Raw genomic sequence first — 12,712 nt, 5'->3', positions numbered from 1 at the left:
ATTTTTTTGTATCTTCTCTCTTTTTTACTTAACACACTTGCCAAAGGTGTATTCATTCTAGGGGGCAAAAGGGAAGATTTTTTTTCCAAAGAAGAAGCTCGTAGTTTTAGTAAACAAGTGTTTTTGTTTCCTATTTAATAAACTAAATTTTAATAATTATTAATTTATTTCTTTTACTATCCTTAAGTTCAACTTACTGTTCGTTTTTCTAGCTGCTTGTGTTGAATATGTAATTCTTATTTTAATCTTACTTGTTTTATAACAATTAGTTCAAGGTTATAATAAGTACTCTGTTTTTTTTTGTTTGTTTGTTTTAAGATCCACAACAGAGCACACATATGATGTGTGTTCTCTAACATAGTTGCTCTGAATAACACTTTGGCCACATCCGATAGGCTTATAAATGCACTGCCTTCCTAGTCACTCATTTATTTCTAAGTATGTCATTTTATTCCTGTTTTCCTGTTTTACCAAAAGGCTTATTAAATGCTTTCTTTCTTTGTTTGTTTCTAATTTTTAAATGACTTGATGCATTTTTGGTTATCCCTTTATTGTTACTAACTTTGGATCCAGTGAATGTAGTCCTTTGGGATTTTTGAGGCTCTTCTTTGGGAACTCATTATCAGAAGTTGGGAATGTCCACATGTGGTATAAAGCAAGCAGTTTTGTTTATTAGGTTAAAAGTTTTATAAACATGTTTTCCTCTCATATATATATATATCTATACACACACACATGCACACATTTTGATCATTCTTCTTGATGACTGGATTAAAAAATATGCTATATGTAAATAATGAAGTATATCTGAGCCATGAAAAGAGTGAAATCATGTCTTGCAGCAACATGGATGGAACTGGAGGATGTTATCTTAAGTAAAACAACTCCGAAACAGAAAATCAAATACCGTGGGTTCTCACTTAAAAGTGGGAGCTAAATGGCCGGGCACAGTGGTTCACGCCTGTAATCCCAGCACTTTGGGAGGCCAAGACAGGTGGATCACGAGGTCAGGAGATAGAGACCATCCTGGCTAATACGGTGAAACCCCGTCTCTACTAAAAATACAAAAACTTAGCCGGGCGTGGTGGCGGGCGCCTGTAGTCCCAGCTACTCGGGAGGCTGAGGCAGGAGAATGGCGTGAACCTGGGTGGCAGAGATTGCAGTGAGCCGATGTTGCGCCACTGCACTCCAGCCTGGGTGACAGAGTGAGACTCTGTCTCAAAAAAAAAAAAAAGTGGGACTAAGTAATGTGTACACATGGATATACAGTGTGGAGTGACAGTGAGACTCAGAAGGGTACAGGGGTGGCAGGAAGAGATGGATGATGAGAAATTAGTTAATGGTTACAATGTACGTTACTTGGGTGATGGATACACTAAAAGCCTAGACCACTACACAATACATCCATGTAACAAAATTGTACTTGTGCTACTTAAATTTATATAAATTTAAAAAGAGAAAGAAAGATATTCTAAAAAATTAAACTTTCTTATATTTATATATTTTTAAATTTATTTTTACAGAGGGAAGAATTTTCAAATCTAGATTTTTCAGTTTCTCTTTCACTTCAAAATTTTTATCTTAAATATTTTGATTTCGTATTGCTAATTACATAAAGTTCAGGATATTATGACATTGTTTTGGATTTTACACTTTATCATTACAAAATAGCTCTTTGCTCCAGATTTTGCTTTTGACTTTATACCATTTTGGCTCTGCATGAAGTTTTGCCATTTCTATTTTCCTTTTGTTCAATTTTTCAGTTTTACTTAGTTCATCTTCTTCCATCTTTATAATTTTTAATCTTCATATGTTATTCTATTTTAGATATGTCTTCCATTAAGATGATAAAACTATATTTTAATTTAACCCTTTTAAAACATTTTTTGATAGTTCATTTTTAATAAGAAAGTTTAAACCATTTATATTTATTATTACTGGCCTCAAATTTTATGCTTGGTCTATGCAATGCTTTCTTATTTTCTTTTCTCATATTTGTTGGTCTTCGTGTGTGTGTGTGTTGAAGTTGAATGAGTTTTCTTAGTTCCAACTTTCTCTTCTAGCTTGAAATTATGATTCAATATCTATTTTTGATACTATGTTTAAATGCATAATGCACATTTAAAAACTCATATTTTTCTATAGTCATTTAGTCATTGTACTTCCTTTAAACCACTGAAATAATTTTAAAATACCATCTCTTTTATTCTCACTAACATGTTGTGAAAAATATTTTCATCAGTTGTTAAAGGAATGTATTAACTATTGTTTAGAAATAACCATCATTACTTTTTGTGAGTATTCCTCATCTGTATTCTGTGATTAAATTTTTATATTTCTGCAGTGTATCACTGAGTGATTCAGAAAAGGTCTGGTTTGATAAACCATCTACATTCTTGTATGACAAAAATAAATCTATCTATCTATCTATCTATCTATCTATCTATCTATCTATCTATCTTTAGACGGAGTCTTGCTCTGTTGCCAGGCTGGAGCGTAGTGGCGCGATCTCAGCTCACTGCAATCTCCGCCTCCCGGGTTCAAGCGGTTCTCCTGCCTCAGGCTCCCGAGTAGTGGGGACTACAGGCACGTGCCACCACGCCCGGCTAATTTTTGTGTTTTTAGTAGAGATGGGGTTTCACCATGTTGGCCAGGCTGGTCTCGATCTCCTGATCTGGTGATCCTCCACCTCCGCCTCCCAAAGTGCTGGGATCACAGGCATGAGCCACCGCTCCTGGCCCTATTTTCTTTTTAAAAATCTTCATGTACATAGTAGTTTTCATATAGAATTCATGGGTCCAACAATTTACCTTTGAAACTTCAAACATATTTGTAGTAATTGTCTAGTGATCTAGTGATGTTGATGGAAAGCCGAGTGTAAATTGATTTCTTTTGAAGGGACTTCTGTTTATCTTTGAAAATTGTATGCTTTTATTGTTACCCATGGAATTCCAAAGTTTTACTAAGATGTTTTTCATATGAGCTACTTATAAATCTGTTTACTTATTATTCAGTGTGCTTTTCAGTATAAAGAGCCATGAATTCCTTCGCATCAAGGACATTTTTAATGATATTAATCAATTAATATATGCTTTAGAACTCTAACTCCATGGAAACTGAGCTTTCTAGATGAATCCTCCAATATTTAGCACAGTGCCTTAATGTATTAGGTGCATTATAAAATCACCTTGAATTCGAAATGCCCTCAGAAAAGAACACAGTGCCTAATTCCTGATGGAGTTCATTTAGGAAGAGTTCATAGATTATGTAGCATATTGAATACACCCTGAAGACAGAGCCAGATTATGAGAATTGGAAAAATGTTTTAAAATGTAAAAGTAATAGCCAGGGCTAAGGTGTGGCTTTGGAAAGGTTCAGGCAGCAGAAATAGCTTTGCTAGAATAAAGGGAATTTATGCTGAGAGGTAGTAAAATACATAGCTGGAAAAATAGCCACCAGATTTTGCAGGGTTTTATTTTTTTTATTTACCTCAGGCAAAGACATTTATGTGTTTTATGAAGTGGACAGTGAGAAGCCACAGGAGTGACATCATTCATGTAATGTACATGATTTTTTTTTTTTTTTTTTTTTTTGAGACGGAGTCTCGCTCTGTTACCCAGGCTGGAGTGCAGTGGCACAATCTTGGCTCACTGCAAGCTGTGCCTCCCGAGTTCACCCCATTCTCCTGACTCAGCCTCCCGAGTAGCTGCGACTACAGGCACCCAACACCGGGCCTGGCTAATTTTTTTTTTTTTTTTTGTATTTTTAGTAGAGATGGGGTTTCACCGTGTTAGCCAGGATGGTCTCAGTCTCCTGACCTCGTGATCTGCCCGCCAAGCCTCCCAAAGTGCTGGGATTATAGGCATGAGCCACCGCACCTGACTGATGTACATGGATTTTAATATGACTGAGTTGCATGAGTGACTGGATTTGGACAGAAAGGGTTAAGTGGAGATTAGTTAGAAGGCTCTGCGTTGTCTTGATGGGAGATTACAAGGGTCAGAACCAATGTAGTGGCATTAATCATGGAAAGGAAGAAATGAATGTGAGAGATGGGAGGAGAGAGAGAAAGAGATAATGATGTGGCTTATGTCAGCACGGGCAGGCTAACAGAAAGAAAAGTCAGAATTTTAAAGAAATAAGGCAGCCAGTAAAGAGGACGTTGGAGTGAAAGATGATTTCAACTTTAGGTGTATTTAGATTCTGATTTTCTTTGAACATCTGTCTGGGGAATTGCAATGGCCAGATAGAAATAGGGCATGTATGTTTATTGTGGCACTGTTCACAATAGCAAAGACTTGGAACCAACCCAAATGCCCATCAATGATAGAATAAAGAAAATGTGGCACATGTACACCATGGAATACTATGCAGCTATAAAAAATGAGTTCATGTCCTTTGCAGGGACGTGGATGAAGCTGGAAACCATCATTCTCAGCAAACTAACACAGCAACAGAAAACCAAACACTGCATGTTCTCACTCATAAGTGGGAGTTGAACAATGAGAACACGTGGACACAGGGAGGGGAACACCACACACTGGGGCCTGTTGGGGGATTGGGGGGCTAGGGGAGGGATAGCATCAGGAGAAATGCCTAATGTGGATGACAGGTTGATGGGTGCAACAAACCACCATGGCATGTGTATACTTGTGTAATAAACCTGCATGTTCTGCACATGTATCCCAGAACTTAAAGTATATAAAAAAAAGAAAGAAAAGAAAAGCAATAGGGCATTGTAAATCAGAAGATGGGAATGCTTAATAGGTACAAAACAATAGCGATAAAGAATGACTAAGACCTAGTATTTGATAGTACAACAGGGTGACAATAGTCGATAATAATTTAATTTTACATTTTTAAATAACTAAAAGAGTATAATTAGATTGTTTGTAACACAAAGCATCAATACTTGAGGGAATGGATACCCCCTTCTCCATAATGTGATTATTATGCATTCCTATTTCAAAACATTTCATATACCCCATACATATATACACCTATTATGTACCCACAAAAATTAAAAATAAAAAATTTTTAAAAAGAAATAAGGAAGAACAACTCTTAATAGCATGTGGCATACAGATGCTTTACAAATATTGTTTTGTTGTTGTTTGCTCAGGGGCTTAAAATGTATTTGTGAGGTCAAGGTGACACCTTATATGCAACAGTAATACAGAGAATATAATTTAGAGTTGGCTTGGCATGACACATTTCCAGTGTTGTGAGCATTTAGGAAAAAAGGAGATTAAGGACTTTTTGGGGCTGGGCATAGTGGCTCAAGCCTGTAATCCCAGCACTTTGGGAGGCCAAGGTGGGTGGATCACAAGATTAGGAGATCAAGACCATCCTAGCCAACATGGTGAAACCTGGTCTGTACTAAAAATACAAAAATTAGCTGGGCGTGGTGGCACACACCTGTAGTCCCAGCTACTCGGGAGGCTGAGGCAGGACAATTGCTTGAACCCAGGAGGCGGAGGTTTCAGTGAGCCGAGATCTTGCCAGTGCACTCCAGCCTGGGTGCTGGGTGACAGAGCGAGACTCTGTCTTAAAAAAAAAAAAAAAAAAGGACTTGTTAAAGAGAACTTAAATTGGCCTTTGATAGGTGGAAGAGTTTAGCTGGGTGCAAGCACAGGGAAGTTTGACATTGATGCCATCTTTTAGAATTAAGAGGTACCCATATGTTATGATCATTATGAGTGAAAGGATTGATAACCAATTAGGTCTGATGAAGGCCAAGGAATTCCCATGTATTTCTAGGTTTCTGTACTCTGCATGGCAGTTTGCTGTTGCATGTCTGTCATCCACACTAAATCTGAAGTAGATCTATGTCTGTTTAGAACTGTAGCTAACACAGGGTAGTGGGTTTAATAACAGATGCAAAATGTGGGACTGACAGGATGTATGCCCCTGCAAACAGGATGGTGCTTAATCCCTTGGAAAGTAACGTAATGCAATTCAATGCAAGATTTCACAGAGACTTTAGGTGATTTTGTTTCCCAGGAAAACCTAACAGAATTATGCAGCTGTACGCCCTTGGGATGGGCACCAATAGACCAAAAGAAAAGTATTCTTTTTCAAAGAGCAGACTAAATTTTGCCTCATTTCCCCTACGATATTTGCTATCTGCTTTCTAGGAAGAAGCAAAGCACACCATTGATGTGTGTGTGTGTGATCAGTAGCATCTTCTAAGAGGTCTACAAAGAGGTATTGCAAAGCCAGGGCTCTCAGTGATTCCTTTGTGAAACATTGGGCCAAACATTCCGTAGCCCCGTCCCGCTCTGGTGATCACATAAGTAGATATTCTGGAAGCACTTTCTCTATAGATGGAGAATTGTCACCATCTGTCAGGACAGCTCCTACTCATCTTTCATGACTCAGCTCAAATGTCATAACTTCAAGGGGCCTTCAGCTCTCTGGCCCTCCCTGCCCCCATGAAAGCTCTACCCAGTAATTTGCTCCTTCAGCTGCATTTGAAGCACTTAGCTCTGCTTGTTAATTGTTGGTGGAATTGTCTGTAGACTGTGACCTTGAGTGTGCAGAGTCTGGTAGAGTCATCTCTGGATTCCCCACTCTGAGAACCATGCTTGGCCATTGCTGGCTCTCAACAAAGGCTTGCTGAGGGGATGAATGAATGAATGAATGGATGGCAATGAATATATGGGCTCTGGCGAATTTTTTGTCTACATTTTGCTGGCCAGCAGCTGCATTAGGTCTGTAAACTAAACACTTTGGCTCAAGGTGTCAGAGCTGCTCTCCTTCCAGTGAAGGCTTGGATGGAGTGAGATGCAGGTTATGGGGATATGTGTCACCTCTACTCCTCATTCAGAAGGATACATACCTCACTGGACCATAAAAAATGAGAACTTAATTCTCTGCGTGTTTGAATAAACTCCCACCTTGTTGCTCCACTACAATCTGAGAAAATTTCACTGCACAAATAGAGGCAGTGTACACTCCTCACAGACACTTTCCTTTCTCCTGTTTAGAGGTGAAACCAGCTGGACTTCTGGGTCGGGTGGGGACTTGAAGAACTTTTCTGTCTTACAAGAGGTTTATAAAATGCACCAATCAGTGCTCTGTGAAAATGCACTGATCAGTGCTCTGAGACTAGCTAGAGGTTTGTAAAATGCGCCAATCAGTGCTCTGTAAAAACGCACCAATCAGCAGCTAAAGGTTTGTAAAATGGACCAATCAGCACTCTGTAAAATAGACCAATCAGCACTCTGTAAAATGGACCAATCAGCAGGACATGGGTGGAGACAAGGGAATAAAACCTGGCCATCCCAGCCAGCAGGAGCAACATGCTTGCATCCCCTTCCACGGTTTGGAAGCTTTGTTCTTTCACTCTTCCCGATAAATCTTGCTGCTCCTCACTCTTTGGGTCTGTGCCACCTTTAAGAGCTGTAACACTCACTGTGAAGGTCCGTGGCTCCATTCTTAAAGACAGTGAGACCATCAACCCACCGGAAGGAACAAACTCTAAACACAGTATGTTTGAAAAAAATAGCAGGTGAAACCATGAGATACCATTGGCTCCCTTCTCTAAAGAGACTAAACTCTGCCTTCAGTATCAAAGGTTTGGTGCACTGTCAGTATCTTTGCATGCAAATTGCTCCATTGCTGCTGTTTTGCTGCTCTTTGAGTAATTCCAGTTTTGCTTTCCTGGGAATAAAGTTTAGTAAAATGAGAAATGTGGATGCCTATGAACATTTCTGCTATATCCTTGAGACAAATAATGGAACAAATTGTTCTCTGTGGGGTTCCATTCAGGAACCTGGAGGCATGGCATTGTTAGTATTATTATCATTAGCAGCATGGCAACTTAGTCTGTTTTCATACTGGCAGCAAAAAAAAGTAATATTTAACTACTTGGCCATCCAGAGAAGTGTTATGGATTTGCAATTTTGCACTTTAGTGGGGTAATAGAAGAGGTACAGAAATGGAAGCTGTTTTAAATTTTCATGCAAGGGTAGAAACACAGAAGATCTGTGAACAGATTGAAGCTTTGGTCAGGAAATGGAGGTTGTTGTTCAGTGTGAAGGTCTTGAGTTCTCCTCAGGCTAATTGTGGACAGTCTTTTCTTGACTAGCACGTATCAGCCAGCTGGGTTTTATATTATAGCATTAGCCTCTCAAAAAGGACAATGCATTGTTAGCTTAGTTACTATATAGTAGTGCAATGAGATGATGTATGAAGATGTATTTTGACAACTGCCAAGTGCTGTGCATGGGAAGAATGACAGTGATGGTGATGATCATGATGATCATGATGATTTATCAGCAGACATTGTAACCCAGAGATAGTTGTGTCCTGTGGGGAAATGAAGGTCTATAGCCTCATAAATCACAGCAAATCAGTCCCCTGAGTCCCAGCAAAGGAGACACAGGTGTGGAATTCCACGTGTAGCTGGAGTTCAGAAGCTCCAGGGGATTGAATGCTAAGAGCTTTGTATCTCTGTAAGAAGTTCTCTGTAAGAAGTCATCTCTGTGAGAAGTCACTCTTGCATTGAAGGCACTGCACTAAAAGAAAAACTTGATTTGCTATTCAGAGAATCATGTCACTTTGGTTGTGCAGACACTCTGCCCTGCTTTTATACACCATACCCACATGCAGCCCCTAAACACACATCCTCACATTATACATGTACCCCATGTGCACACATAGACAGCTCCATGCACACACCTCCCATCTGATGTGCACACACTGGCATCTACCACCCTGATAAGTATATCCCGTCTGTATTTTACACACAGAGCCCGTATACCCCCATACGTGTTTTTTCTCTAATCTCTCTCCATGTCCACAGCCTCCATCTCTTATTCATGTACCCCTCACATCCTTCATAAACATCTTGCACATCTGTACACACCCCCACATACCCCACTCTTACATAGTATTCCATGTTCTCCCTCATCCCACATACACCCCACTACATGTAGACCCATAGAATGTACTCAGACACTCATATACATAGTCATGCATGCATGCAGGTGGTCACAGTGTGTCTGGGGTAGAGAGAGGTACAATTCTTGAGGGACAAGTTAATCTGTGCATATTTATTACACTTAAGCTGTCATTCTCTTCCTCCTTTTCTGCCCTTCCCTCTTGGCTTCCTCCCTGACAATTGTTTGTAGAGCAACTCTTTTGAGTGTTCATATACATCCTTCGCTTTGCCTAAAATGTAAGTGTATGGCCTCAATTACTATCTATTAACCTTTTAAAAAATTAATGAATTAATTTTTGTTTTATTTTTATAGATTTAGAGAGTACAAGTCGTTTTGCTACATGGATATATTGTATTTTGGTGAAATCTGGGCTTTTAGTGTAACCATCACCCGAAAAGTATACATGGTACCCATTAATTTCTCATCCACCACCCCCCTGACACCCTCCCACCTTTCTGAGTCTCCAGTGCCTATCTTTCTACTTTCTAGGTCCATGTGTACACATTATTTAGCTCTCACTACTAAGTGAGAACATGTGGTATATGACTTTCTGTTTCTGAGTTATTTCACTTAAGAAAATGACCTCATGTTCCATCAATGTTGCTGTAAAAGATACAATTTCATTATTGTTTATGTCTGAGTAGTATTCTGGAGTACGTGGGTAGGTAGGTAGGTAGATAGATAGATAGATACCACATTTTCTTTATTCAGTTATCTGTTGATGAACACTTAGGTTGATTTCATGTCTTTGCTATTGTGAGTAGTGTTGTGATAAACATATGAGTACAGGTATCTTTATTATATAGTGATCTCTTTTCCTTTGGGTAGATACACAATAGTGAGATTGCTGGATCAAATGGTAGATCTATTTTTAGTTATTTGAGAAATTGTCATACTGTTTTCCACAGAGGTTATACTAATTTACATTCCTATTTTTTTGATGAACTCAGATGAAGAAAGTTTCTTAAGAAGAATTCATTTGGGGATATGTTTGTATTTATTCAGCTGCTCACATTGCCAGATCATTGAACCATTCTAGAGACTTTAAATCCATTGAGATGGGATTAATGCCTTTGCCTGCTAAGACAGAGGACAGAATGACCATTGGAAGTGTTCATCAGTATTTTTCTGCTCTCAGATGGAAAGGCCAAGGCCACCCCAAGCATGCTGAAATTAGTGGGCCATCGTCAGGAAGGAGTTCGGAGCTACATGTGGAACCAGGTAACCGCTTTTCATTTTCCCTTAGCTGAAAAAACTACTAGTTCAAAGACATTGATGTAAGTGGCACAAGGGTCATACATTTTGCAGTTTGTCTTTAGCAGTTTGTCTTTAGCAGATGAGATTTTAATAACTTTGTGGCGTCTTCTCTGTCATCTAGAAGAGTTCTTTGATTTTTGCACAGCTGTGAAATGTTTAGTTGCTTGCCTTCTTATGCTAACCACATCTGGAGCTCTCTGAGACTACCAAATGGCCTCCTACTTCTTTGGTTTCTCCAGTTAAGAGCTTAACCCCGAATTGATTTTTGTGGATGCCTGTGGAACCATTGCAAATTTCGTATGATGAAGGTGAACTCATACCTCTAGAAGACAGAAAAGCTTTGGAAATAAAGCCATTGACCTCAAACAGGAAATTCTGATGTATTTTTCCAGAAGGTTTAACAAGGAGGAGCACTTTCTCAGAATCACTGCCTCACTATTTCATGCCCACAGTTAGACTCACTGTGGACTGATCCAGGATTGCCAGACACATAAGGATACCAGAGGTGGAGGGAGAGGAGAAAATGTAATCTGTTTATAAGTGGGACTCAGAAAGGCACATGGAGATGCTTCAAATGCATAGCCTTTTGCTTCCTGTTTTTTGTTTTTGTCTAATTTTGTACTCTATTCCAGTTTTCCATTGAGCTAGAGAGACATATGATCTAAAAATGGAGCATATCCAGAAACACATGCCACTTCAGTTGCAGTGGTATGAAAGCTGCATGCAAGGACCTAGGACTGACATCCACCAATATTATTGCATCACTGGGGTACTTGTAAGAATCAAATCACATTAGGGAGGTTAGAAGGATGAGAAAACTCATTGCAAACTGTGAGGAGATAGACAACTGCTCATTATTCTTCATCTGTCAGTAGCCTTCCTTAAAATATGAAGGCTTTTTTTCTGCAAATTTTATAAACCAGATGACACTATTTTATGGATCTGCAATTAATCCAAGGCTTCTTTGAAGATGGGGGAAATAAATTTGTCTTTACAACATCTCCAAGAAGAGACCCAACAGTCCAGTAGATGATTAGAAAATCAGAAATTAATTGGTTGAACATTTTTATTCTCCTTGGGCTTTTGAACCCAGAAAAGGAAGGCAAAGGCACCCTCAGAGTGAGCAAAATGAGAAATGAGAGGGAAGGGAAAGACAGAGGAGGGGTCTGAGGAAAGGACAAGGGCTGTGAGCCAGAAGCTTCCTCCGTGCTAAGTCACTTAATTCTTGCTGTCACCTTGTGAGGAGTGTCACTCAGCTGTCCTCAAGTCTTGTACCCTTCAATATCCCAAAGTGAGCTTGGCAGCTCATCTGCACAGTTTCCAGCATTCTCTTTAATACCTCCGTTGAGTGCGGGTGTTTGTTTTGATGGTGATAGTGATTGGCTATTCTGTCAACCACACAAAGTAGAAATGCCTGCAGTTAGGTTTTTGTATTAAGTAGCAATGGTTTTTTGGGGGGGTTTGGTTTTTCTGCAGTTGTATATGAATAGTCTATTTTACAAAAAAGAGGCTCAATAAATCTAAATAACCTTCTTAGTTAATTATGATACTGATTACTAATAGAATACAGAACTGGAATTGAAACTCAGGGCTGTGGGCTTCAAGTTCTCTTAGTTTCTGATTTGCTGCATGGTCTGTAGGGAGAGAACAGCTTTGGGCCAGTTGACACCCTGGGACAGTGCTCCCTACGTTTCATGAGCAAAACATTGTTGCTTGTGCAATCCTGCCCTCAGCGGGTGGACACTTGGGACACATTAGGGATGGATTTCAATGGCTTCCTGCTTCCAAGAGGAGAAAGGATGAACGGAAGCCTTAGCTCCATGCAAAATATCAGCTACTTCTGACATTGCTGGTTCCCTGTCTCCCTCCCCTGGGTTTGCAATAGATAAGGAAAGGGCGATGGCACTCAGAGGACCTTCCAATGGGCAACATGCCTTAAATCTTAGTGGCCTTGTGGCATTCATGGCTAAACATCGTCACAGGGAAACACTCATTTCAATAACTGTAAAGAAGTGTGCCTAAGGAATACTGAGCTCAAAACACATTTGAAAAAGGAATTTGAGAAGGGAAAGCAATGAAAGGAAGACAGTTTTGTTTTGTTTTGTTTTGTTTGAGTATTTTTAAGACTCTGATATTTAGTACTAATAGTAAATAATAAAAAAAAGTTTAACGTTCTTGAAGGCATAGAACAAAAGCTTTTGAGCCAGCATGAAATTCTAGCTGCTTTTATTAAAAGTTTTTATAGAAATCCACAGGGACACTGTTGAGACCATTTTAATTTTGGTTCTCCTCAAAAGGCCGCTCTTCGCATCATTCACTGATTAGTAGATTTCTTGAGCTGTGAAAACGATTTCTTCTCATTGATCTCATACACAGGGATGGCACTCTCAAAAGAACAGGGCCCGTGAGTGACACTGCAAAGCACCTTGGAACTCACACCTAATATACTCTTTCATGAACAAGATAGCTTATAAGATTGAGACAGATGCGTTTTTAAGACCCAAACA

Source organism: Trachypithecus francoisi, unplaced genomic scaffold (genome assembly GCF_009764315.1).
Source record: "Trachypithecus francoisi isolate TF-2019V2 unplaced genomic scaffold, Tfra_2.0 Lachesis_group3, whole genome shotgun sequence".
In the NCBI taxonomy this organism is placed as follows: Eukaryota; Metazoa; Chordata; class Mammalia; order Primates; family Cercopithecidae; genus Trachypithecus; species Trachypithecus francoisi.
This window is presented reverse-complemented; position numbering follows the sequence as displayed.